This window comes from Oncorhynchus keta, chromosome 3 (genome assembly GCF_023373465.1).
Source record: "Oncorhynchus keta strain PuntledgeMale-10-30-2019 chromosome 3, Oket_V2, whole genome shotgun sequence".
In the NCBI taxonomy this organism is placed as follows: Eukaryota; Metazoa; Chordata; class Actinopteri; order Salmoniformes; family Salmonidae; genus Oncorhynchus; species Oncorhynchus keta.
In genome coordinates this window covers 14,451,066-14,475,403 of record NC_068423.1, presented here as the reverse complement: position 1 = coordinate 14,475,403, position 24,338 = coordinate 14,451,066, and the positions used below count along the sequence as shown (strand labels likewise).

Here is a 24,338-nt window from a genome sequence, read left to right as displayed (position 1 = left end):
TAATTTATTTAGCAGATTATATAACATTTGCATGAAAGTCTTTCCAAATTGGATGGTCATTTAGCTATTGATATCAATATGACACCCAATCAAATGAATTCAGAACAATATCCCCGAAGACTGCACAGCCAATCATATTATAATAACAATATCATGAAGGCTTGACTGAATTGAGCCCTTGAATTTAAACTTGTGTCACTTTGTAGAGGTGAAAGAGGGCCGATTGGGGATTGAGAGGAGCTGCACGTCTCTGGAAAGGGATTGGGCATAGAGCAACAAAGGAGGACAGTTCCAGCTTTTCATTCTGGAAAATGTTGCTAAACAAAATAACAGAAAATGGAACAAGTGCGTTGCAAATGAGGCCTGGATACAATGTTTCAAAATATCAAAAGAAAACGTTGTTTTTTTTCTCTCACACAATATAACCAATAAATTACACAATACATTTCCATTAAAATAGTTTCTCTTTTTAGGATAAAGTCTATTTATGAAGGTTACAAAAACAACATGTGACATGACTCAATATCAGAACATGACTCAGTGACTGCTGAGCCGGTGGCAAGTGTAAAACGTGTGTCAATTGCTATTGAGTCACGGCCTTTGTGTAAGTCATGTCAGCTACCTGCTTCTGTGGATGATGGGGGGGCTGGGAGTGGCGAATGGCAGGGGGAGTAGGGGCTGGCCACAAGAGGAGCCAAGGTGAGTGTGGAGCTACCCAGCAGATCATCCTCCCCACCAGAGTTCTCTTGTCTGTCAAAGCCCTCGAAGACCTCCGGCCATTGCCCTTGGTCCTCCATTAAATGATCTGGCTCAGAAAAATGATGAAGGAAAGAAATAATCTTAGTAATCACATGCAGTATTTTAAATGCATGAGGAGTTCAGTCAGATGTGTGACTAAAAATAGATTTTTACGTCAGTGATACAGCCAATGGGCCATGTGCCTAAAAAAATAAGGAAACAAGTATTTCCATAGTACATGGCACATTTCACAACATGTATTATTGATGTCCTAACACTCTCTTGTTTGGTTTCGGTGTCATGACACAGTATCGGTCACAGAACCAACCGCTGAGAATGGAAACATCACACCTGCTACCAACTCCATGGAATCCTCAACCACAATTCTGGTACAACAAATACCCCCGGAAATGTGGAATTGTTCATAAAAGGGCTCTCTCATTCATAGTACTGCATTATGTTCCAACAAATTGACAAGCTATATCCTTTGCTTAGCGTTGCTATGCAGGACATAGGGCTTGCGAGGATCAGAAGAATGCTGGCAGGCTGCAAGCATTTCGAAAGGGACAAATTGCCTGGATCAGGCAGGCAGACTAGACAAGGAGGCAGAGTTGTAGGGTTCCCATTAAGTGGATACAAAGAGCCATTGTATGGACAATATTTCCTATGTGTATCTGTTGGAAAAGCATTCTGTGTGAAGCAGGTTGAGATCATGCTAAAAGTGTGCAAAGACTTTTTGGGTTACTACATGATTTCATGTGTGTTATATCATAGTTTGTCTTCACTATTATTCTACAATGTAGAAAATAGTAAAAAATAAAGTGAATGAGTAGGTGTGTCCAAACTTTGACTGGTACTGCACTATATATATATATTATTCAACATTTTCATCAGGTGCTGCAGCACCCTCAGCACCACTACTTCCTGCAGCTATGCACCTCGCTCCACTCTGCTCTAGTTTTTGAAAACAGCACAGAAATGACCTTTGATCTCCATACATATTGTCTGTTTAGATTGCCCTTTGCCTACTGCAAACATCAGGGAATTTATTTTCAACCTTTCACTGAACTATTTTTGCTGACCGGGTGAATTTAGCGGATATTGATACATTGCTCTGAAAGAATTTGCAGACTTCCCCCACGAGGCTCCAAGCATTTATCCATTACCTGGCCTGTTGTTGTCCCTACGGAACGAGTGTGTTTGCTGATTAACAGTTGACGTTTTCTATCAGGTTTTGGAGTAGGCTGAGGAGATAGGCTGAGACAGTGTGTCGGGGGTGTCACAAGTCATCAATCGGCCTCAATTTAGCCTGAACCTGGATCTCCTCTTCGGCCTTGGGAGCCCAGGCTAGGCCATGTTCCAGTCCCATCAGACCTGTCTGGAAGGAGGTAGGTGTAAGGACAGAGGAAGGTAGAGATATTGTGACTAAAAGGGGGAAAGAGAGAGTGAACCAGATAAGATCAAGGGGAGGGTAAAGTGTCAAGGGAGATAAATAAAGTATTATTTTGTCTGTCACTAAATCTGTTAACTGACTCTTGGCAGCAGATACCCAGGCTCTCACCCTGGCAGTATCTTCTCTCGTCAACTGTTGACCTTGTCTCGAGTTGAGTTCTACATCCCTCATGGTCCTTGTTCCGCACCAACTGGCCTGCCTTATCAAGAATTGAAATTAGACTGTTGCCCTTTGCCTTCCTCCTCAGGAACATTCATATTCAACAATAATATATTTGAACAGAATGTCAACTTTCTGTGCTTTCCCTTTACTCACTCAGTAACTTTATATATCACTCAGTAACTTTACACACACCAAGTTTCTCTTGACCCTTCCTTGACCCCTAACATATACATTTCTTATGCATATCATTTACATTTACATTTAAGTCATTTAGCAGACGCTCTTATCCAGAGCGACTTACAAATTGGAGTACCTTACTACATTACTACTCATATAAAGTAATCAATAAGCTCTGGTATGGTAACAATAAGTATATTTCAAGCTAGTAATATACTCTGCTACTCAATGTAATAATCTACCCTGCTACTCAATGTAGTAATGTACTCTTATACTCAATGTAGTAAGGTACTCTGCTACTTAATATAGTAAGGTACTCTGATACTCAATGTAGTAATGTACTCTGCTACTCAATGTAGTAATGTACTGTGCTACTCAATGTACTAATGCACTCTGCTACTCAATGTAGTAAGGTACTCAACTACTCAATGTAGTAATGTACTCTGCTACTCAATGTATAAAGGTACTCTGCTTCTCAATGTAGTAATCTACGCTGCTACTAAATGTAGTCATGTACTGTGCTACTCAATTTAGTAATCTACTCTGCTGCTGAATGTAGTAATCTACTCTGCTACTCAAAATAGTAAGGTTCTCTGCTACTCAATGTAGTAATGTACTCTGCTTCTCAATGTAGTAATATTCTCTGCTACTCAATGTAGTAATGCACTCTGCTACTCAATGTAGTAATGTACTCTGCTACTCAACATAGTGAGGTACTCTGCTACTCAATGTAGTAAGGTACTCTGCTACTCAGTGTAGTAATCTACTTTGCTACTCAATGTAGTAATGTACTCTGCTACTCAATGTACTAATGCACTCTGCTACTCAATGTAGTAAGGTACTCTGCTACTCAATCTAGTAATGTACTATGCTACTCAATGTAGTAATGTACTCTGCTACTCAATCTAGTAATGTACTATGCTACTCAATGTTGTAATATACTCTGCTACTCAATGTACTAATGCCCTCTGCTACTCAACATAGTAATGTACTCTGCTACTCAATGTAGTAAGGTACTCCGCTACTCAGTGTAGTAATCTACTTTGATACTCAATGTAGTAATGTACTCTGCTACTCAATGTAGTAAGGTACTCTGCTACTCAATATAGTAATGTACTCTGCTACTCAGTGTAGTAATCTACTTTGCTACTCAATGTAGTAATGTACTTTGCTACTCAATGTACTAATGCACTCTGCTACTCAATGTAGTAAGGTACTCTGCTACTCAATATAGTAAGGTACTTTGTTACTCAGTGTAGTAATCTACTTTGCTACTCAATGTAGTAATGTACTCTGCTACTCAATGTACTAATGCACTCTACTACTCAATATAGTAAGGTACTCTGCTACTCAATGTAGTAATGTACTCTGCTACTCAATGTAGTAATATACACTGCTACTCAATGTACTAATGCCCAATGCTACTCAACGTAGTAAGGTACACTTATACTCAATGTAGTAAGGTACTCTGCTACTCAAAGTAGTAATGTACTATGCTACTCAATGTAATAATCTACCCTGCTACTCAATGTACTAATGCACTCTGCTACTCAATATAGTAAGGTACTCTGCTACTCAATGTAGTAATGTACTCTGCTTCTCAATGTAGTAATGTACTCTGCTACTCAATGCACTAATGTACTCTGCTACTCAATATAGTAAGGTACTCTGCTACTCAATGTAGTAATGTACTCTGCTACTCAACGTAGTAAGGTACTCTTATACTCAATGTAGTAAGGTACTCTGCTACTCAAAGTAGTAATGTACTATGCTACTCAATGTAGTAATGTACTCTGCTACTCAACATAGTGAGGTACTCTGCTACTCAATATAGTAAGGTACTCTGCTACTCAATCTAGTAATATTCTCTGCTACTCAATGTAGTAATGTACTCTGCTACTCAATGTAGTAAGGTACTCTGCTACTCAATATAGTAAGGTACTCTGCTACTCAATCTAGTAATGTACTCTGCTACTCAATGTACTAATGCACTCTGCTACTCAATGTACTAATGCACTCTGCTACTCAATGTAGTAATTTCTCTGCTACTCAATGTAGTAATGCACTCTGCTACTCAATGTAGTAAGGTACTCTGCTACTCAATGTAGTAATATACACTGCTACTCAATGTACTAATGCACTCTGCTACTCAACGTAATAAGGTACTCTTATACTCAATGTAGTAAGGTACTCTGCTACTCAATGTAGTAATGTACTCTGCTACTCAATGTAGTAATATACACTGCCACTCAATGTACTAATGCACTCTGCTACTCAACGTAATAAGGTACTCTTATACTCAATGTAGTAAGGTACTCTGCTACTCAAAGTAGTAATGTACTATGCTACTCAATGTAGTAGTGTACTCTGCTACTCAACATAGTGAGGTACTCTGCTACCCAATGTAGTAAGGTACTCTGCTACTCAATTTAGTAATGTACTCTGCTACTCAATGTAGTAATGTACTCTGCTACTCAATGTAGTAATATACACTGCTACTCAATGTACTAATTTCTCTGCTACTCAATGCACTAATGTACTCTGCTACTCAATGTAGTAAGGTACTCTGCTACTCAATGTACTAATGCACTCTGCTACTCAACGTAGTAAGGTACTCTTATACTCAATGTAGTAAGGTACTCTGCTACTCAAAGTAGTAAGGTACTCTGCTACTCAATGTAGTAATGTACTCTGCTACTCAATGTAGTAATGTACTCTGCTACTCAATGTAGTAAGGTACTCTGCTACTCAATTTAGTAATGTACTCTGCTACTCAATGTAGTAATGTACTCTGCTACTCAATGTAGTAATGTACTCTGCTACTCAATCTAGTAATGTACTATGCTACTCAATGTACTAATGCACTCTGCTACTCAATGTAGTAATATCTCTGCTACTCAATCTAGTAATGTACTCTGCTACTCAATGTACTAATGCACTCTGCTACTCAATGTACTAATGCACTCTGCTACTCAATGTAGTAATTTCTCTGCTACTCAATGTAGTAATGCACTCTGCTACTCAATGGAGTAATGTACTCTGCTACTCAATGTAGTAATGTACTCTGCTACTCAATGTAATATCTCTCCCCATCTAGTTCTCTGTCTAGCTGATCAAGGTGTTTGGTGAGTACGGTCACAGTCATTCCCTCTGGGTGTCACCCAGGGACACCGCCTGGGGTGTGTGCCATATGTTGGTGCAGACGGCCCACTGCAGTGAACAGGAGGACTGGGCTCTGATCGAGCAGCATCTAGCCCTGGGCTTGGGTATGAACACACACACGTCACACACACTCCAAACCAAACACACACAGATGCCAAGGTGCACGTTAGCACGCATACATGCACATACACATACACGCACGCATGCATGCGCACACACACACACACACACCCCCACTGTCTATTACGCACACACACTGTCCAAACATTGCCCAGCAGATGCCAGTCATAAAAAAGTCTAGATGAGATGAGACGAAATTGGATTATGGTGTCCATATAAGGACAGCCTCAGACTCATAAGGAGTTGCTGTCAGACTCACTGTGCTTGAGAAAGCCTGCATAGCCAGTAGCTTTCCAGGAAAAGGGATGGCCACCCCTATCCTACACTGTGTGAAGTATTTCTCTGTGTTTTTTCCCCAAGAGTGAGTTCTGGAGGACCACTAGGTGGTGTTGGAGGTGCGGGCTGACTGACCCCCAAAAGACACCGCACAACAGTGAGTGACTCACAAGGCTCCTGTCTCTTGTCATTGTGTGCTTGTAAACAAACACCACATGACTGGGCAGTACCGGTAAGCTTCATCATAAAAAAAGGATGTGGCAGATAAAATGAAGAATGTAATCTTCTTTATCTGTTGAGGTATTGCACAAGTTGACTGTAGGTGCAGTATTTACTTCAAAAGTAGCTACAAATATTCAAATGTCTTCAAAAACAATCCCGTGGCTATTTCCAAATAACCCAATATACTGTATAACTCCCAAGCCTAACATACACCCACCCACAAACGCATGCACATACAATCACATCGTATTTTCTGATCTGTTTCTCTGTTTATTGGCATGGTAGGCAGGTTGATTCACACATGTCTTTGCATGTACATACAGTAAGCAAAATAAACATTTGTCAGTTTAAAACAAAATGCTTTTATTTTCCTGATGGCTTGCCCTCAACCCCTTGAAACCCTCCATATAGGCCCTATAGAGGCCTTGTGTTATCTAAATAACCTTTTGGTTTACAGCTGTTGATTCACTGTAGCTTCCTCTTCCTGTTAAAACCGAGCACATGATCTCAGACAGTGCTGATGACACCAAGGGAATGACCTCAGCAGAGCTTATCCAGGGAAACGGCCTACTGCCCTGGTATAGCTTCTCCTTTACAGTGTATTCTAGGTTTCACTCTAGATTAGAATAAACAATTACCACTGTGGGTAGCTGAGCGTTGGACCAGTAACTGAAAGCCGGTTAGAATCCCCTAGCCAACGAGGTGAAAGATCTGTCGATGTGCTCTTGAGCAAGTCACTTTACCCTAATTGTTCCTGTAAGTCGCTCTTGATAAGAGCATTTTGCTAAATGACTACAATAAAAATAGAGCATCCAGAACAGAAAGTCCCATTGAAAGTAATTGACAAGCAATTTAATGCACATTGATTTAGTTCTAGGCTTTTCATAGCAAATCAATGGTATGTAGATGTTTATAGTATATTGTGTCGATATGCCCCATCGACGGATAGCCTTGTCTTAGGATGGGCGCAGTTAATCAAATATCCAAACTGATGTTAATATTTTTTATTATTGATTTTTTTAATATAATTGTTTTGATTATTGTTATTATGAAAAAAACAAATACCAAAACAGAAATATACAAACAAGAGTACATAAACCTAACAGTATTACATATCGAGATCCATTTTCAATTGGTCAAAAAGTTTTATGGTGCATATTGCTTTTTTGCTTTTACATTTACTGATAACTTTTCTGATCAAATTTCAATTCTATCTTAAATAATGTACAGAGGGGTTTGTTCTTTTCCCACTTCCTTTTATGGATAAAGAATCTTCCATGAAAGATAAACAAATGAACAATGAAAGTTTAATCGGGGTCCATATCATTTGGATCAAAATAAAACATATCAGAGTCTCTCAAATGAACATTAACAGTCGTTTCTTTTCAAATACAATCTTCTAACTCACTCCAAAATCTTCTGACATAAGAACAGTCTCAAAATAAATGGTCAAGAGTTTCTGAGTCACAGCCACAAAATACAAATCGAACTGCCTGTAGCTCAGGCCCTGAAGCAAGGATATGCATATTCTTGGTTACATTTGAAAGGAAACACTTTGAAGTTTGTGGAAATGTGAAAGGAATGTAGGAGAATATAACACATTAGATCTGGTAAAAGATAATACAAAGAAAAAACAACCGTTATTTTGTATTATTTATCATCTGAAATGCAGGAGAAAGGCTATAATGTATTATTCCAGCCCAGATGCAATTTAGATTTTGGCCACTAGTGTATTTTCAAAGTGTTGGACTGATCCAATGATCCATTGGATTTCTGTTCAAGATTTTGTATCAAGACTGCCCAAATGTGCCTAATTTGTTTATTAATATCTTTTCATGTTCAAAATTGTGCACTCTCCTCAAACAATATCATGGTATTCTTTCACTGTAATAGCTACTGTAAATTGGACAGTGCAGTTAGATTAACAATCATTTAAGCTTTCTGACAATATCAGATATGTCAATGTCCTGGTAAATGTTCTCGTGACTTACAACCTCATGCTAATCGCATTAGCCTACGTTAGTTCAACCTCATGCTAATCGCATTAGCCTACGTTAGTTCAACCTCATGTTAATCGCATTAGCCTACGTTAGTTCAACCTCATGCTAATCGCATTAGCCTACGTTAGTTCAACCTCATGCTAATCGCATTAGCCTACGTTAGTTCAACCTCATGCTAATCGCATTAGCCTACGTTAGTTCAACCTCATGCTAATCACATTAGCCTACGTTAGTTCAACCTCATGCTAATCGTATTAGCCTACGTTAGTTCAACCGCACCATGGAAGGGACACCGATCCCGAAGAAGGCCATAACTTGCTTGTTTAATTCGCCATCTAATGTCAAATCTCTCTGAAGTTCCATGGGATAATTTAACAGAGCTGTTACTATTATTGGAAAGTGTCTTAATTACACTTTGAAAATATTGTCCAAAACCAAAAAATGAAAGAGTGTCAAAAATACTCTATCAAAAGCCTTGTAGAAGTCTACAAATAAAATAAATCTATCTATCTCCATAATGTGCTCATTGTAGTCTATCAAGTCCAATACATTTTATTTAATTAATATAAATTACATTCATCACAAGACTTTTGGAAGTCTTCATCTATGAATTTTGCATAGTCTTTGACAGAGTGAAGAAACGCAGATATGTCACTAGTAGGACAGACATTACTGATGTAAAGATTACCATAGAATTCTGAAACATATTTTGAAATATCTTTGTGGTTTTCATTTTCTTTGCCATCTATATTAAGCTATTTCTAAATAACCGACCCTTTTCTTCTTTATCAAGGTCCTCCATAGAGATAAGGGAAAGGATTTCCTGAACAAGTTTATCTTCCCTCAATATTTTAAGTTCAGCAATTTCTTTACCTCTCTTCATGGCCGTTCGTCTTATTTCATACTTCATGAATTCCCAATATTTCCCATAAGATTTAAATAGTTGGGCTTTCCTCAAATTCTCTTGTATAATATATTTGGCATTCATCTTGAAATTATCATCTTACAACAGTCTACTATTGAGTTTCCAATAACTTCGATTCGGTTTCTTAACTTCAGATCCATTAATATCTAAAGATAAGAATATAGCTTTATGATCAGTAAGAATTGATGGGGGGGAATAACATGACTATATACAGGGAGTATCAGTACCAAGTCGATGTGCAGGGGTACAGAGTAATAACATAGCTATATATAGGGAGTATCAGTACCAAGTTGATGTGCAGGGGTACAGAGTAATAACATAGCTATATACAGGGAGTATCAGTACCAAGTTGATGTGCAGGGGTACGGAGTAATAACATAGCTATATATAGGGAGTATCAGTACCAAGTTGATGTGCAGGGGTACGGAGTAATAACATAGCTATATACAGGGAGTATCAGTACCAAGTTGATGTGCAGGGGTACAGAGTAATAACATAGCTATATACAGGGAGTATCAGTACCAAGTTGATGTGCAGGGGTACAGAGTAATAACATAGCTATATATAGGGAGTATCAGTACCAAGTTGATGTGCAAGGGGTATGGAGTAATAACATGACTATATACAGGGAGTATAAGTACCAAGTTGATGTGCAGGGGAACGAGGTAATAACATGGCTATATACACGAAGTATCAGTACCAAGTTAATGTGCAGGGGAACGAGGTAATAACATGACTATATACAGGGAGTATCAGTACCAAGTTGATGTGCAGGGTACGGAGTAATAACATAGCTATATACACAAAGTATCAGTACCAAGTTGATGTGCAGGGGAACGAGGTAATAACATGGCTATATACACGAAGTATCAGTACCAAGTTAATGTGCAGGGGAACGAGGTAATAACATGACTATATACAGGGAGTATCAGTACCAAGTTGCTGTGCAGGGTACGGAGTAATAACATAGCTATATACACAAAGTATCAGTACCAAGTTGATGTGAAGGGGAACGAGGTAATAACATGACTATATACAGGAAGTATCAGTACCAAGTTGATGTGCAGGGGAACGAGGTAATAACATAGCTATATACAGGAAGTATCAGTACCAAGTTGATGTGAAGGGGAACGAGGTAATAACATGACTATATACAGGAAGTATCAGTACCAAGTTGATGTGCAGGGGTACGGAGTAATAACATAGCTATATACAGGAAGTATCAGTACCAGGTTTACGTGCAGGGGTACGGAGTAATAACATAGCTATATACAGGGAGTATCAGTACCAAGTTGATGTGCAGGGGTACGGAGTAATAACATAGCTATATATAGGGAGTATCAGTACCAAGTTGATGTGCAGGGGTACAGAGTAATAATATTACTATATACAGGGAGTATCAGTACCAAGTTGATGTGCAGGGGTACGGAGTAATAACATAGCTATATATAGGGAGTATTAGTACCAAGTTGATGTGCAGGGGAACGAGGTAATAACATGACTATATACAGGAAGTATCAGTACCAAGTCGATGTGCAGGGAATGAGGTAATAACATGACTATATACAGGAAGTATCAGTACCAAGTCGATGTGCAGGGGTACAGAGTAATAATATGACTATATACAGGAAGTATCAGTACCAAGTCGATGTGCAGGGGAACGAGGTAATAACATGACTATATACAGGAAGTATCAGTACCAAGTCGATGTGCAGGGAACGAGGTAATAACATGACTATATACAGGAAGTATCAGTACCAAGTCGATGTGCAGGGAACGAGGTAATAACATGACTATATACAGGAAGTATCAGTACCAAGTCGATGTGCAGGGAACGAGGTAATAACATGACTATATACAGGAAGTATCAGTACCAAGTCGATGTGCAGGGGAACGAGGTAATAACATGGCTGTATACAGGAAGTACCCGTACCAAGTCTATGTATATATAAGTATGGGTAAAGTGACTCGATAACAGGATAGATAATAGACCGTATCAGCATCATATGTGGTGATGGTGAAAGTGTGTGTGAGTGAGTAAGTGTGCGTAGCGTCAGTATGCATGTGTGCTCTGTGCTGTGTGTTGTGTGTGTGTCGGTGTGCAAGTATGTGTGCCTGAGTGGGTTGAGGCCAGTGTGTGTTCATAGAGTCAGTGCAAGAGGGTCAAGGCAGGTAGTCCGCGTAGCCAGTTGATAATATATTTAGCAGTGTTATGGCTTGGGGGTAGAAGCTATTCAGGGTCCTTTTGGTTCCAGGCTTGGTGCACTGGTACCACTTACCGTGCGGGAGCAGAGAGAACAGTCTATGGCTTGGGTGGCTGGAATCTCGGACAATTGTTTGGGCCTTCCTCTGACACCACCTTGTATAGAGGTCCTGGATGGCAGGGAGCTCTGCCCCAGTGATGTACTGGGCCATACTCACCCCCCGCTCTGTAGCGCCTTGTGGTCGCGTGCCTTGCAGTTGCCATACCAAGCGGTGATGCAGCCAGTCAAGATGCTGTCAACGATGCAGCTGTAGAACATTTTGAGGGTCTGAGGGCCCATGCTAAATCTTTTCAGCCTCCTGAAGGGGAAGAGACGGTGTCGCACCCTCTTTACAACTCTTTTCAACTGTGTGGGTGTGTGTGGACCATGTTAATTCCTTTGTGATGTAGACGCTAAGGACCTTGATACTCTCGACCCGCTCCACTACAGCCCCATCGATGTGGATGGGTTGTGCTCGCCCTTTCGTTTCCTGTAGTCCACAATCAGCTCCTTTGTCTTGCTGACGTCTACAGAGAGGTTGTTGTCCTGGCACCACACTGCCAGGTCTCTGACCTCCTCTCTATATTAAAACATATGCTACCTCACCATCGTAAGTGATCAGTCCTACCACTGTTGTGTCATCAGCAAACTTGATGATGGTGTTGGAGTCGTGCCTGGCCGTGCAAGCATAAGTGATCAGGGAGTACAGGAGGGGACTGAGCACGCACCCCTGAGGGGCCCCCGTGTTGAGGATCAGCATGGCGGATGTGTTGTTACCTACCCTTACCACTTGGGGGCGGCCCGTCAGGAAGTCCAGGATCCAGTTGCAGAGTGAGGTGTTTAGTCCCAGGATCCTTAGCTTAGTGATGAGCTTTGAGGGCTCTATGGTGTTGAACGCTGAGCTGAAGTCAATGATAGCATTCTCAAATAGGTGTTCCTTTTGTCCAGGTGTGAAAGGGCAGTGTGGAGTGCAATAGAGATTGCATCATCTGTGGATCTGTTGGTGCAATATGCAAATTTGAGTGGGTCTAGAGTTTCTGGGATAATGATGTTGATGTGACCCATGACCAGCCTTTCAAAGCATTTCATGGCTACAGACGTGAGTGCTACGGGCCTGTAGTCATTTAGGCAGGTTACCTTAGTGTTCTTGGGCACAGGGACTATGGTGGTCTGCATGAAACATGTTGGTATTACAGACTCAGACAGGGAGAAATTGAAAATGTCAGTGAAGACACTTGCCTTGTGAATGTTGACCTGTTTAAAGGTCTTACTCACATCGGCATCCGGAACAGCTGATGCTCTCATCCATGTCCCAGTGTTACTTTCCTCGAAGCGAGCATAGAAGTTATTTAGCTCGTCTGGTAGGCTTGTGTCCCTGGGCAGCTCTCGGCTGTGCTTCCCTTTGTAGTCTGTAATAGTTTGCAAGCCCTGCCACATCCGACGAGCGTCGGAGCCGGTGTAGTATGATTCGATCTTAGTCCTGTATTGACGCTTTGCCTGTTTGATGGTTCGTCGGGGTGAATATTTGGATTTCTTGTAAGCTTCCGGGTTAGAGTCCCGCTCCTTGAAAGCGACAGCTCTACCCTTTAGCTCAATGCGAATGTTGTAATCCATGGCTCATTTCAAACTTGTTTCTCTGTGTAGTGTGAGGAGGGTGGTAGGAAGTACTACACCATGGACAATGGCCTCACCCTCTTCGTTGACCTTCTGCAGCTGGGGGAGTTCCACCAGATCAACAAAGGCATCCTCCCAGTCTGCCTCAAACACCCCTGTGTCAGTGTCGCCCTCTGACCTCTGGGCTTGGGACACCCCATATGACCACCGGGCTAGGGACAGCCCATCTGACCACTGGGCTAGGGACACCCCATATGACCACTGGGCTAGGGACACCCCATATGTCCACTGGACTAGGGACAACCCATATGACCACTGGGCTAGGGACAACCCATATGTCCACTGGGCTAGGGACACCCCATATGTCCACTGGACTAGGGACAACCCATATGACCACTGGGCTAGGGATACCCCATATGTCCACTGGACTAGGGACAACCCATATGACCACTGGGCTAGGGACAACCCATATGACCACAGGGCTAGGTACACCCCATATGACCACTGAGCTAGGGACACCCTATATGACACTGGGTCACTGTCACCCCATACTGTATGACCACTGGGCCACCAGAGCCATACAGTAGACTATGAGTTTTGCATTAATCCTGCATTAGGCTATTGGTGTGAACACATAAATGATGCCTGTGGAGCTCAGATTGTGATTAAGTCAATGATCCATGCAGTAACTAGTGCGATGGGGGCTAGAAGGATGGGTGGTCTCGGCTATACACCCCTAGCAGTAGCTTTTATATGATTTATTTTTAAGTGGCCCTTACTAATTTGTAGTTTCAGATACCACTCCCCCCCCCCCCGTTTTATGTTTTAATTAATTGCTTGCAATTCCTGTGAGGCTAAGTTTAATTAGGCATTGTGCACTGACTTTAGCTGGCACAGCTTTAAGGTCTTTAGAAAGTGCAGCGTCATTCGTGCTGTGATTCTGTGCTTTACCTTACGAATTTGACTTGCTTAAGGGCTTGTTCACTCCCTTGTGAAGCAATATCACTGTGGATAGTTGGCTGGATTGCTACAACTGAGCAGATTCTTCAATTTAGAAAGTAACATTGTCATACGTACATCCATAGGGGCTGATTTGATTTGCAGACGGAATTGATGCACATCAAGAACCTTTCAATGTGTGGGATGTACATTGTGCAAGTTCTTGAGTATACCACTAGAGAGCCCTCTTCATACACGGGATAGCAGAGCCAAAGATGTGAGAGTTGATTTGTCATTGAGGAATGGATCTGGGGCTTTGCCCAGCAGGGTACAATGTTTAGAAGGTTGCAGTTGGAAATCAACTGTATGTTATTCACATCAGGAATTATCAAGCCTGTTCTGCGCAATAAATACATTTCTATACGAATGTTCTGTAAAATTGCACCATTACTTACAATGACTGTTTTATGATTCACTGTGTATTTCACTGTGTATGGTTTTCATACTAGGACACAATACTAAGTGCCATAAATCCATATAACACTGAGCACTCTTAAATGCATATTTTTATACAATGTTGGTTGAGGGAGATCTATTTTGACATCTTGCTTTTTGAAGTTAACAGAAAAAGAGACCTATGCGGGCTCTTCATTCCTGAGTACTTACATGTATGAGATTTCTATCAATGACATCTAAGGCTTTTATCTGAATAAGTGGTTCTAGATATGCAACATATTATACATCTCAATTTGATCAATGCACAAGGCCAGTTTAATGTTTTGTAGTCATGTTGTTTTCATTTAATTCAATTGTATTGTGTGATATACAACATGGCAAATGTCCATATCTCTTTCATAACTGCTAAACAAATCATCTATTTACTATATGATTTATTAAATTGGATCTAATTTGCATTTCCGTACTGTAATCATGGCCATGACCAGATAGAGGTGTCTTATCACTATGGCTACAGTATCTGCGTATAAATAAATATCTCCCCAACATAAAAACAACAAGAAAGGACCTCTATGTTACTGATAAATGTGTAGCCTACCTTTATACCATTTGACAGTAGAGGGTTAGTTTTGGGTCGGCTATACAGCTTAAGACTTGATTTCTCTGGCGGTCTACAGAACTGTGTAAGTGTATGTGTGTGCGTGTGTGTTTGTGTGTATGGTTAAATAGCTTCGCTTAAACCTTCAGATCCATTCGCCAGCCCTGCAGGGGTTGCCACGGCAACAGGTGCCCCCCCATAGTAGGCCTTTAGAAGGGCAGGTAAATTGAGAGCTTTAAAGTAGCTGAGGGATCAAATGAGCCTGATAGGCTAGATTCTAATGAATGGCATACAATTAGAACATTTTGGCAGATATGTTAGAGACCAAGAGAGACATGGACTAAGACTGCAACAGTGTCAACAGGGCTAGATATCCTATACATGTCGTAGCGTAAATATATTAACTATGGATGACAGGTTGTCATCGTAAAAGATAATGTGTTGTCTAATAACCTACATGAGAGGAAAGAAATACATGAATCTATTCACCAATCAAAATGTATTAATATACTATCTAACTTGTAATTTCTCATCTCTCTCTCTCTCTCTTACTCTCTCTTTCATTCTCTCTCTGAGGTGGTGGTTGTCGCTGGGTCAGTCTAATGAATGTAATGTTACTGAATCTTTCTGAAGCGTTTCCTGGAACCAGATTCATTATTCAGCTGCTGCGCCTAGACGGTGAGAGAGGAACTGCACTTGCTGTCAAAGGGCAGTAATGAATCTGTCACTATACAGTCTCCTCTCTCTCTCCCTTCTCCTCTCACGGTCACCCTTCTCTCCCTCCCTCCTCTCATCCTCTCCCTCCCTCCCCTCTCTCTCCCTCCTCTCTCTCCCTCCTCTCTTTCGCCCTCCTCTCTCCCTCCTCCCTCTCTCCCTCCTCTCTCTCCCTCCTCTCTTTCGCCCTCCTCTCTCCCTCCTCCCTCTCTCCCTCCTCTCTCCCTCCACTCCCTTTTCGTCCTTCTCCACTTTCCCCTTTTCCCTTCTGTTCTTCGTCTACTCTGCCCCTCCTCTCTCTCTCCCTCCTCTCTCCCTCCTCCCTCTCTCCCTCCTCTCTCTCCCTCCTCTCTCTCCCTCCTCTCTTTCACCCTCCTCTCTCTCCCTCCTCCCTCTCTCCCTCCTCTCTCCCTCCTCTCCCTTTTCGTCCTTCTCCACTTTCCCCTTTTCCCTTCTGTTCTCCGTCTACTCTGCCCCTCCTCCCTCTCGCCCTCCTCTCTCTCCCTCCTCTCCCTCCCTCCTCCCTCTCTCCCTCCTCTCTCTCTCTCCCTCCTCTCCCTCCCTCCTCTCTCTCCCTCCTCTCTCCCTCCTCCCTCTCTCCCTCCTCCCTCTCTCTCTCCTCTCTCTCTCTCCCTCCTCTCCCTCCCTCCTCTCTCTCCCTCCTCTCCCTCCCTCCTCTCTCTCCCCTCCTCTCTCTCCCTCCTCTCCCTTTTCGTCCTTCTCCACTTTCCCCTTTTCCCTTCTGTTCTCCGTCTACTCTGCCCCTCCTCCCTCTCGCCCTCCTCTCTCTCCCTCCTCTCCCTCCCTCCTCCCTCTCTCCCTCCTCTCTCTCTCTCCCTCCTCTCCCTCCCTCCTCTCTCTCCCTCCTCTCTCCCTCCTCCCTCTCTCCCTCCTCCCTCTCTCTCCCCTCTCTCTCTCTCCCTCCTCTCCCTCCCTCCTCTCTCTCCCTCCTCTCCCTCCCTCCTCTCTCTCCCTCCTCTCCCTTTTCGTCCTTCTCCACTTTCCCCTTTTCCCTTCTGTTCTCCGTCTACTCTGCCCCTCCTCTCTGCAGATGTCATCCACCTCTCACTCTGTGAGTAACTCTAGTACTCCATGTCTCCCCCTCTTTAATTATACTCTGAAGGAATTCAAGAGTTTTGAACTGCATAGAATTCAGTGGAAACTAAGATGAAGCTTGCAGTAGTTTCCCATCTTGACCTATCGTTTCCTTCTCTCAATAGAAAGCAAGGTGGGCTGAGAAAGAGGATCTCCTAGTGAATACAGTACCTCGCTCAAGGGCAAATGGAAGGCCTCACTCCAACCTGGCACAGTGAGTGTCACTCATCCACTTACTACACTCAAGGCCATCTTTAATATATCACCATGTTTTATTAACCAGTCAGCAAAGAAACGGCCTGTGGCACATTATGACTACACACAAATGGGCTATACACAAACATGTTATCTCTTACCCGACACACACCCAGGCATAAACCTAGGCACACACACAGCATATAATTCCTACAAAGCCATATGCAATGATATCTGTTCAACAAACTAAATTGGACTTTATGGTCAACGGACAGTAGTCTCCATGTTGTGTGCATTATTTTGTGTCACACAGCATATGATGTAGCCCAGGCCTGACCCTGAAAACACACTGCTACCTTCTCATTAATTCATGGCCTTCCATACTGGATTGAATTACAGCCTACGGTAACCCAGGATTTACTTAGACCAAGTCTGTCCTGTGTCCTCTAACACACATGCACACACACACACACACACACACACACACACTGCTCATAGATCAACTGGTTCCACTTCGTATCACAGTTCACGCATACAAAATACTGGGACTCTCTTTAGTGCTCTTGTCGAGACACTTCTTTGTTATTTTCCATTATTTATATCTACCATCAGTAAGTTTGGTTAAAGTGTCAAAGACACGAGAAAAAGTACAAGACAACTCCACACACTGTCCCAAACGTCACACCTGCAACCAATGGTTAACATAGTATGAGTTGACAAACATATAGTTGGGATTTTATCACTGGTTCAAAAACAGTTCTCATACATAAAGGTTGCGTTCCCCTGCTCAGACGTTGAATGCCTAACCAATGGTGGCGTGCCACGTCATTGACTGTGTCATCGACTGACAGATTACATATGATGTGTATCTAGCTGATATCTAAAATAACTACCCAGATCTGGCATGCGTCAGCAACGCCTGGGCAGAGGAACGCATCCAAAGACATGAATCTTCTACAAGTCATACATCCTGAATAGTATCCAATGAAATCACATGCCTAGATAAAATATAGCATCCATGGTCATTTGGACCAGAGATCAAAGCCACAGATTTTTTTTTTTTAGGACACTGTGCCTTTAAGAGGAGTGTTTCGGGGGAGGGGTTTACATTAATAAAACATTAGTTTATTCAGTGGACATGCAAAGACATGGGTAAAGGCTCTCCTGCACTGTAGCATGCTGGATTTCACAGACACAGACAGACAGACAGACAGACAGACAGACAGACAGACAGACAGACAGACAGACAGACAGACAGACAGACCCCTGCCAACCCACCACAGAACAGACATACTCACACCAACCTGAAAACACTCTCCCCCGTGCAGTGTGGTTGTACCAGAAAAACTGGAACGGAGACAAAAACATGGATGCAGAGAAAACAGAAGAATGAAGAGAGAAGCAGAAGAAGAAAGAAGGAAGAGAAAGACAACTTAATAGAAGAATATATACTATGAGGAGAACAGGAAACAGAGTGAAAGGAGCTGAGATCCAGTACTAACACAGTACAGGACGGTGGAGAAGTGTGACTGTCGTGGTGCAGAATGGGAAATTCTTCATCCCCAGGCATGTCAACTCTATCTCCGTGCATACTGTAGTTACTGCAGGTATTTTTGATTTTTACTTGAGTGCCTTTCTCTCAAATGCTGCGGCTGGAAGTTCTCTTTGATCTTTTGACCCGGGGGATGGATGCTGATTTGGGAGTGTTTCCTTTGGTATGTTCATGTTCTCGTTGATATGCCAATGTTTCATTGACTGGTTTGAATGAAGTCTTATCAGTGAGTATGTTTTCTCGCCTCCATATGATGGTTATTGATAAATGTCTAAATGCACAATATTGACGTGTGGAATTTGAAATGTTGTTGCATGTGTGTTGCAGGTAGGATGTCAGGGGCTTGGACTTTCCGTGGTGTTCTTTAAAAATGGTTATTGATATAGTATTATGGTGGTTTGAAGGGGCATTTTACAGGCAAATGGGGACTAAAATGTGTTAATGATGTTAATGTGATGAGAGACATATATATATATATTATTATTATTATTATTACTGATTGTTATATACAATTTGATATTGATACATAAATTGGAGGCTGGCCTGAGGTACATTTAGGAGTACACACAGATGACATCTGAAGTTGAAATACACTTAGGTTGGAGTCATTAAAACTCGTTTTTCAATAATATATAATAATATATGCCATTTAGCAGACGCTTTTATCCAAAGCGACTTACAGTCATGTGTGCATACATTCTACGTATGGGTGGTCCCGGGAATCGAACCCACTACCCTGGCGTTACAAGCGCCATGCTCTACCAACTGTGCTACAGAAGGACCACCCACTCCACACATTTCTTGTTAACAAACTACTGTTTTGGCAAGTCGGTTAGGACATCTACTTTGTGCATGACACAAGTAATTTTACCAACAATTGTTTACAGACAGATTATTTCACTTATAATTCACTGTATCACAATTCCAGTGGAGCAGACGTTATACACTAAGTTGACTGTTGACAGCTTGGAAAATTCCAGAAAATTTTGTCATGGCTTTAGAAGCTTCTGATAGGCTGATTGACATCATTTGAGTCAATTGGAGGTGTAACTGTGGATGTATTTCAAGGCCTACCTTCAAACTCAGTGCCTCTTTTCTTGACATCATGGGAAAATCAAAAGAAATCAGCCAAGACCTCAGAAAACTAAATTGTTCATCCTTGGGAGCAATTTCCAAACAATAGTACGTAAGTATAAACACCATGGGACCACGCAGCTGTCATACCGCTCAGGAAGGAGACTTGTTCTGTCTCCTAGAGATGAATGTAATTTGTTTCGAAAAGTACAAATCAATCCCAGAAGAACAACAAAGGACCTTGGAGGAAACAGGTACAAAAGTATCTATATCCACAGTAAAACAAGTCATATATCAACATAACCTGAAAGGCCGCTCAGCAAGGATTAAGCCACTGCTCCAAAACCTCCATAAAAAAGCCAGACTACGGTTTTCAACTGCACATGGGGACAAAGATCGTACTTTTTGGAGAAATGTCCTCTGGTCTGATGAAACAAAAATGGAACTCTTTGGCCATAATGACCATCATTATGTTTGGAGGAAAAAGGGGGAGGCTTGCAAGCCGAAGAACACCATCCCAACCGTGAAGCACAGGGGTGGCAGCATCATGTTATGGGGGTGCTTTGCTGCAGGAGGGACTAGCGCACTTCACAAAATAGATGGCGTCATGAGGATGGAAAATTATGTGGATATATTGAAGCAACATCTCAAGACATCAGTCAGGAAGTTAAAGCTTGGTCGCAAATGTCTTCCTAATGGACAATGATCCCAAGCATACTTCCAAAGTTGTGGCAAAATGGCTTAAGGACAACAAAGTCAAGGTATTGGAATGGCCATCACAATCAGTTACTCCAGTTACACCACCACTCAGTTACACCACCTCTGTCAGTAGGAATAGGCCACAATTCACCCAATTTATTGTGGGAAGCTTGTGGACGGCTATCCGAAACGTTTGACCCAAGTTAAACGATTTAAAGGCAATGCTACCAAATACTAATTGAGTGTATGTAAACGTCTGACACACTGGGAATGTGATGAAAGAAATAAAAGCTGAAATAAATCATTCTCTCTACTATTATTCTGCCATTTCACATTCTTAAAATAAATTGGTGATCGTAACTGACCTAAAACAGGGAATATTTACTTGGATTAAATGTCAACAATTGTTAAAAAATGAGTTTAAATCTATTTGGCTAAGGTGTATGTAAACTTTATACATGAGTTGATATTTTTACTGAATGAACACATTGCCTTGTGTTGTGCCATAAATGGCTGACATGGGTCGTATGTTTGTATTTAGAGAATGTCTTGAGCTCTGCAGAGTGAAGGAGGTTTTCTCAGCACTGTTCGTTTTTCTCAGACTTGCCTTAAAAGCCTGAAATCTTCATGTGTAGCGACTGAATAGGTTAAGCTCACTCTTCTCAGTGACGTGAAAAAGCCTTGGGGGGGGAGACAAACATCAGATACACAGAACGTATGAGTGACTGACTGAGGAAGAAAAGGGATACAGGAACGAGTCTGTCACACGGAAATAGCAGTCTTTGGAAACGGGAAAACGGAGCTGAACTAAATGTTGGTTTTCATTCGTCATTTGATCTAGCGTGTTGACAGTGGGTGAGACGGCAGGGGCAAGGAGACACACAGAGATGCAGAGAGCACTGGGAAAGGCATAGAGGCTGAAACCTGAAAGAGCTTATTTAAACCAAGTACACAGCAGGTGAGATGACTTTGAGTACTCATTAGGCCAGTCAACTGTAGGAGAGATGAGATTGAATTACAGGCTCGAAAACCAGTTACTCCTAGTGACCAGGTTTCAAGTAAGATATACTGTAGCCATCAAGTGAGATAACGGGTTCTTTACAATCAGGAGAGACATTTTGACTGGTAAAAAAAGGTTCTTAGCTAAATACCTGGGGATACGACAGTAAGGAATTCCCATACTGATTTCCCCCAAATCCATTCCCAAGGTGTAAGCTATAGGGTCAAATGCTATATGGCCAAAGGTCCAATAATATAAGTTCACTGGAAGGTTAAGCCTATTGCCTATATAGTTCCAGTTCCTTTCACAGCCATGACACAGGGGGCAAGGGGTTGTTTTCACACTGGATGTTCTTACAGGAGTCATTCAGCCAAGGCTGGTGTTCAGAAATAGGCGTCTGTCTTCAAGGGTTCCCTCTCCTGCATTTTGTATGTGACAGATGTGGGCTTTCCCCACATTTGTTTGCTCAGATGCGAGCTTGATGATTTAACTATGCCTTGAATGAAATCAAACAAAGAGAGACTAAAGCCTGATTACTAAATTACATTGTGCGGATGAGTAACTGCTAATTTCTTGATTATACACTCTGTCCCTCTGAAATCCTGATATCTGACGGTGAAATGAATTGTTTTGTCCTGCACCACAAGCGGACATAGCATGTATCATTTCAATTCCTTATCTTTTCATGTCTTTGGTTCATTATTGGGTGGCATGGCAGTTAAGAGCATTGGGCCAGTAACTGAAAGGTCGCCGGTTCGAATCCCCAAGCTGACTAGGTAAAAAAATAAAGATGTCATTGTGCCCTTGAGCAAGGCACTTAACCCTATTTGCGCCTGCAAGTCGCTCTGAGTAAGAGCGTCTGCTAAATGACTCAAATGTAATGGATCTAAACGGATTGACAATGGCAATCTCCCATCAGGAATCTCTCCATGAGATAAAAAAACAACAACCTGAAGGTACAGTAGTAGAGAAAGAAAGAGCAAGAAAGTGCTTGCTGATTAGATTGTGCTGACCTGGGTTTTCACACACACACACACACACACACACACACACACACACACACACACACACACACACACTGCAGAAGCTCGTTCTTCACCCTGCCCATCCACAACAGTCCCACGGTCTCCAGTGTGATTTTATTGGGATGACAAGTGTGCAGTCCCTCCATATTTCTGCCGCTCCAGCCTGAATCCCACTAAGTCTACACTAATCATCCCAGTTGGGCTGCTCCTTACTGCTCCTTACATCAATGGTAATCTGGTTTTAGCACAATGGGGGATGTCATTACTGCCCACACTTTCTCCTTAAAGCAGAACGTGGGGCCAAATACAGCAGAGCAGCGTTATCTATGGTTTCGATCTACCTTGCTAATGATCTCGTCTGATGAAAATGATGTAGCCTTTGATTGGCACGGTGCTAATGCCTTCTGCCAGTTTGATTACGTTTTAACTCCAGGCTCTATCACTCCCCCACAATCATGATGAACCACAAATTGGATGTGCTGGTGTATCATCAACTATTAAAAAAATTATCCTCCCAACCACAATAGTGGGTGAGCAAATACCGTTATTGAATCTATTAGCGTTATATTTGAGTTGCAACCATGACGAACACAATATTCACAGTAAACCAACATCCCCCCCCCCCAAATATGTTCTCATCAACAGTGTGTGAATGGGAAGTAAACATCACTTTCGCAAATATAAATTTACAAACTACAGGAATTATTAGAATATCTAAACATCCCCAATTAAACGGACGTGTTACGCATCCCCTTGGAGTGGATCAGTGGATGTGTAAACAACATGCATGTGTAAATCCCACAGTAGAGTGGGTGTCTAATGGAGTACACCAGATACACAAGACGTTGCAGCACCGACAGCGAGGCGGCCACCGAGTTGCTATGAAGAGAAAAGTGAGAGAGAGAGAGAGCGAATGATGGATATCGTCGTAGTCATTAATAGAGACAGGAAAAGACAGCTCGCCTCATCCTGTGTTATCAGGCGAAAGGTGGCAGCATGGGAGGATCATTGTGCTGGAGGCTCATGTGCGAGTCTGAGATACAGTGAGAGAAGAGAGAGAGAAGAGAGCTAGAAGAGAGAAAAGGGAGACCAGCTCATTTGCAGCTTGTCTCTGAAGACGGTGAAAGGATTATACTCTCAGACACACACACACACACACACACACACACACACACACACACACACACACACACACACACACACACACACACACACACACACACACACACACACACACACACACACACACACACACACACACACACACACACACACACACACACACACACACACACACACACACACAGTCTCAGCAGCACAGTCAGAAACCCTGCCTGCCTCCAATCTCCGGCACTGCTCTGTGCACTCCTCCGTTGCTCTTCACTGGCACTCGATACACACACTTACACACACACACCTCACACACACTGGGACACACACTCCACTACAATGTAGAGCCTCTGCGAAGGACCCACCGGCACAGGACCAGCCAGGTATGATCCATCCATTCCTGCTGTGCTATAATTGACACATTCTGCATCAGTGGACTGAATGAGGGGTGCTGGAATGAGCCAGGCAGTCAGCTCGGCTGCGGAGCAGACCTTCTTGCAAAGCTGCATGCACCAAGATTATCTGTCTTTTGCATAACCAAGGAGAGCGAGAGGGGCTGAATGCTCAGAGTGTAGCGGATCCCAAATCCTCTGCTCTGCCGCCCAGGGAGAGAAGTATGCGGCTGCAAGGCACATCAACCTTAAAGGGGAATTGAAACACTTTAGTAACTTCCCTTTTAACCTGGACTGACCTTGAGTAGTTAACGGACTATTAAAAACCATATTGAGCACTAGCCGAGGTCTCGCCTTCTTAAGTGGCACAGTTAGCCTTCTGCCAGTCCATTTCTTA

General features: G+C 42.3%; 1 protein-coding gene and 1 long non-coding RNA gene across 4 annotated transcripts in view; one reads left to right on the top strand and one right to left on the bottom strand.

The window, feature by feature from the left end:
• Positions 1-17: 17 nt before the first annotated feature.
• Positions 18-15,161, bottom strand: LOC118369250 (uncharacterized). Its single transcript, XR_004822530.2, has 3 exons — positions 15,086-15,161; positions 1,905-2,116; positions 18-805 (listed from the first exon to the last, which is right to left on the bottom strand). It is a non-coding gene; the product is annotated as an uncharacterized LOC118369250 (long non-coding RNA).
• A 3,121-nt stretch (positions 15,162-18,282) lies between these two features.
• The window catches only part of LOC118363362 (SRC kinase signaling inhibitor 1-like), a 62,183-nt gene continuing 56,127 nt past the window's right edge, over positions 18,283-24,338 (top strand). For 2 of the 3 annotated variants that reach the window (XM_052490568.1, XM_052490565.1), the window contains exon 1: positions 18,283-18,696. The gene's annotated coding sequence lies outside the window, so the exon portion shown is untranslated. Of the gene's footprint in view, positions 18,697-23,737; positions 23,933-24,338 lie in introns of those variants that run through there. The other variant, XM_052490564.1, reaches the window with a different exon arrangement.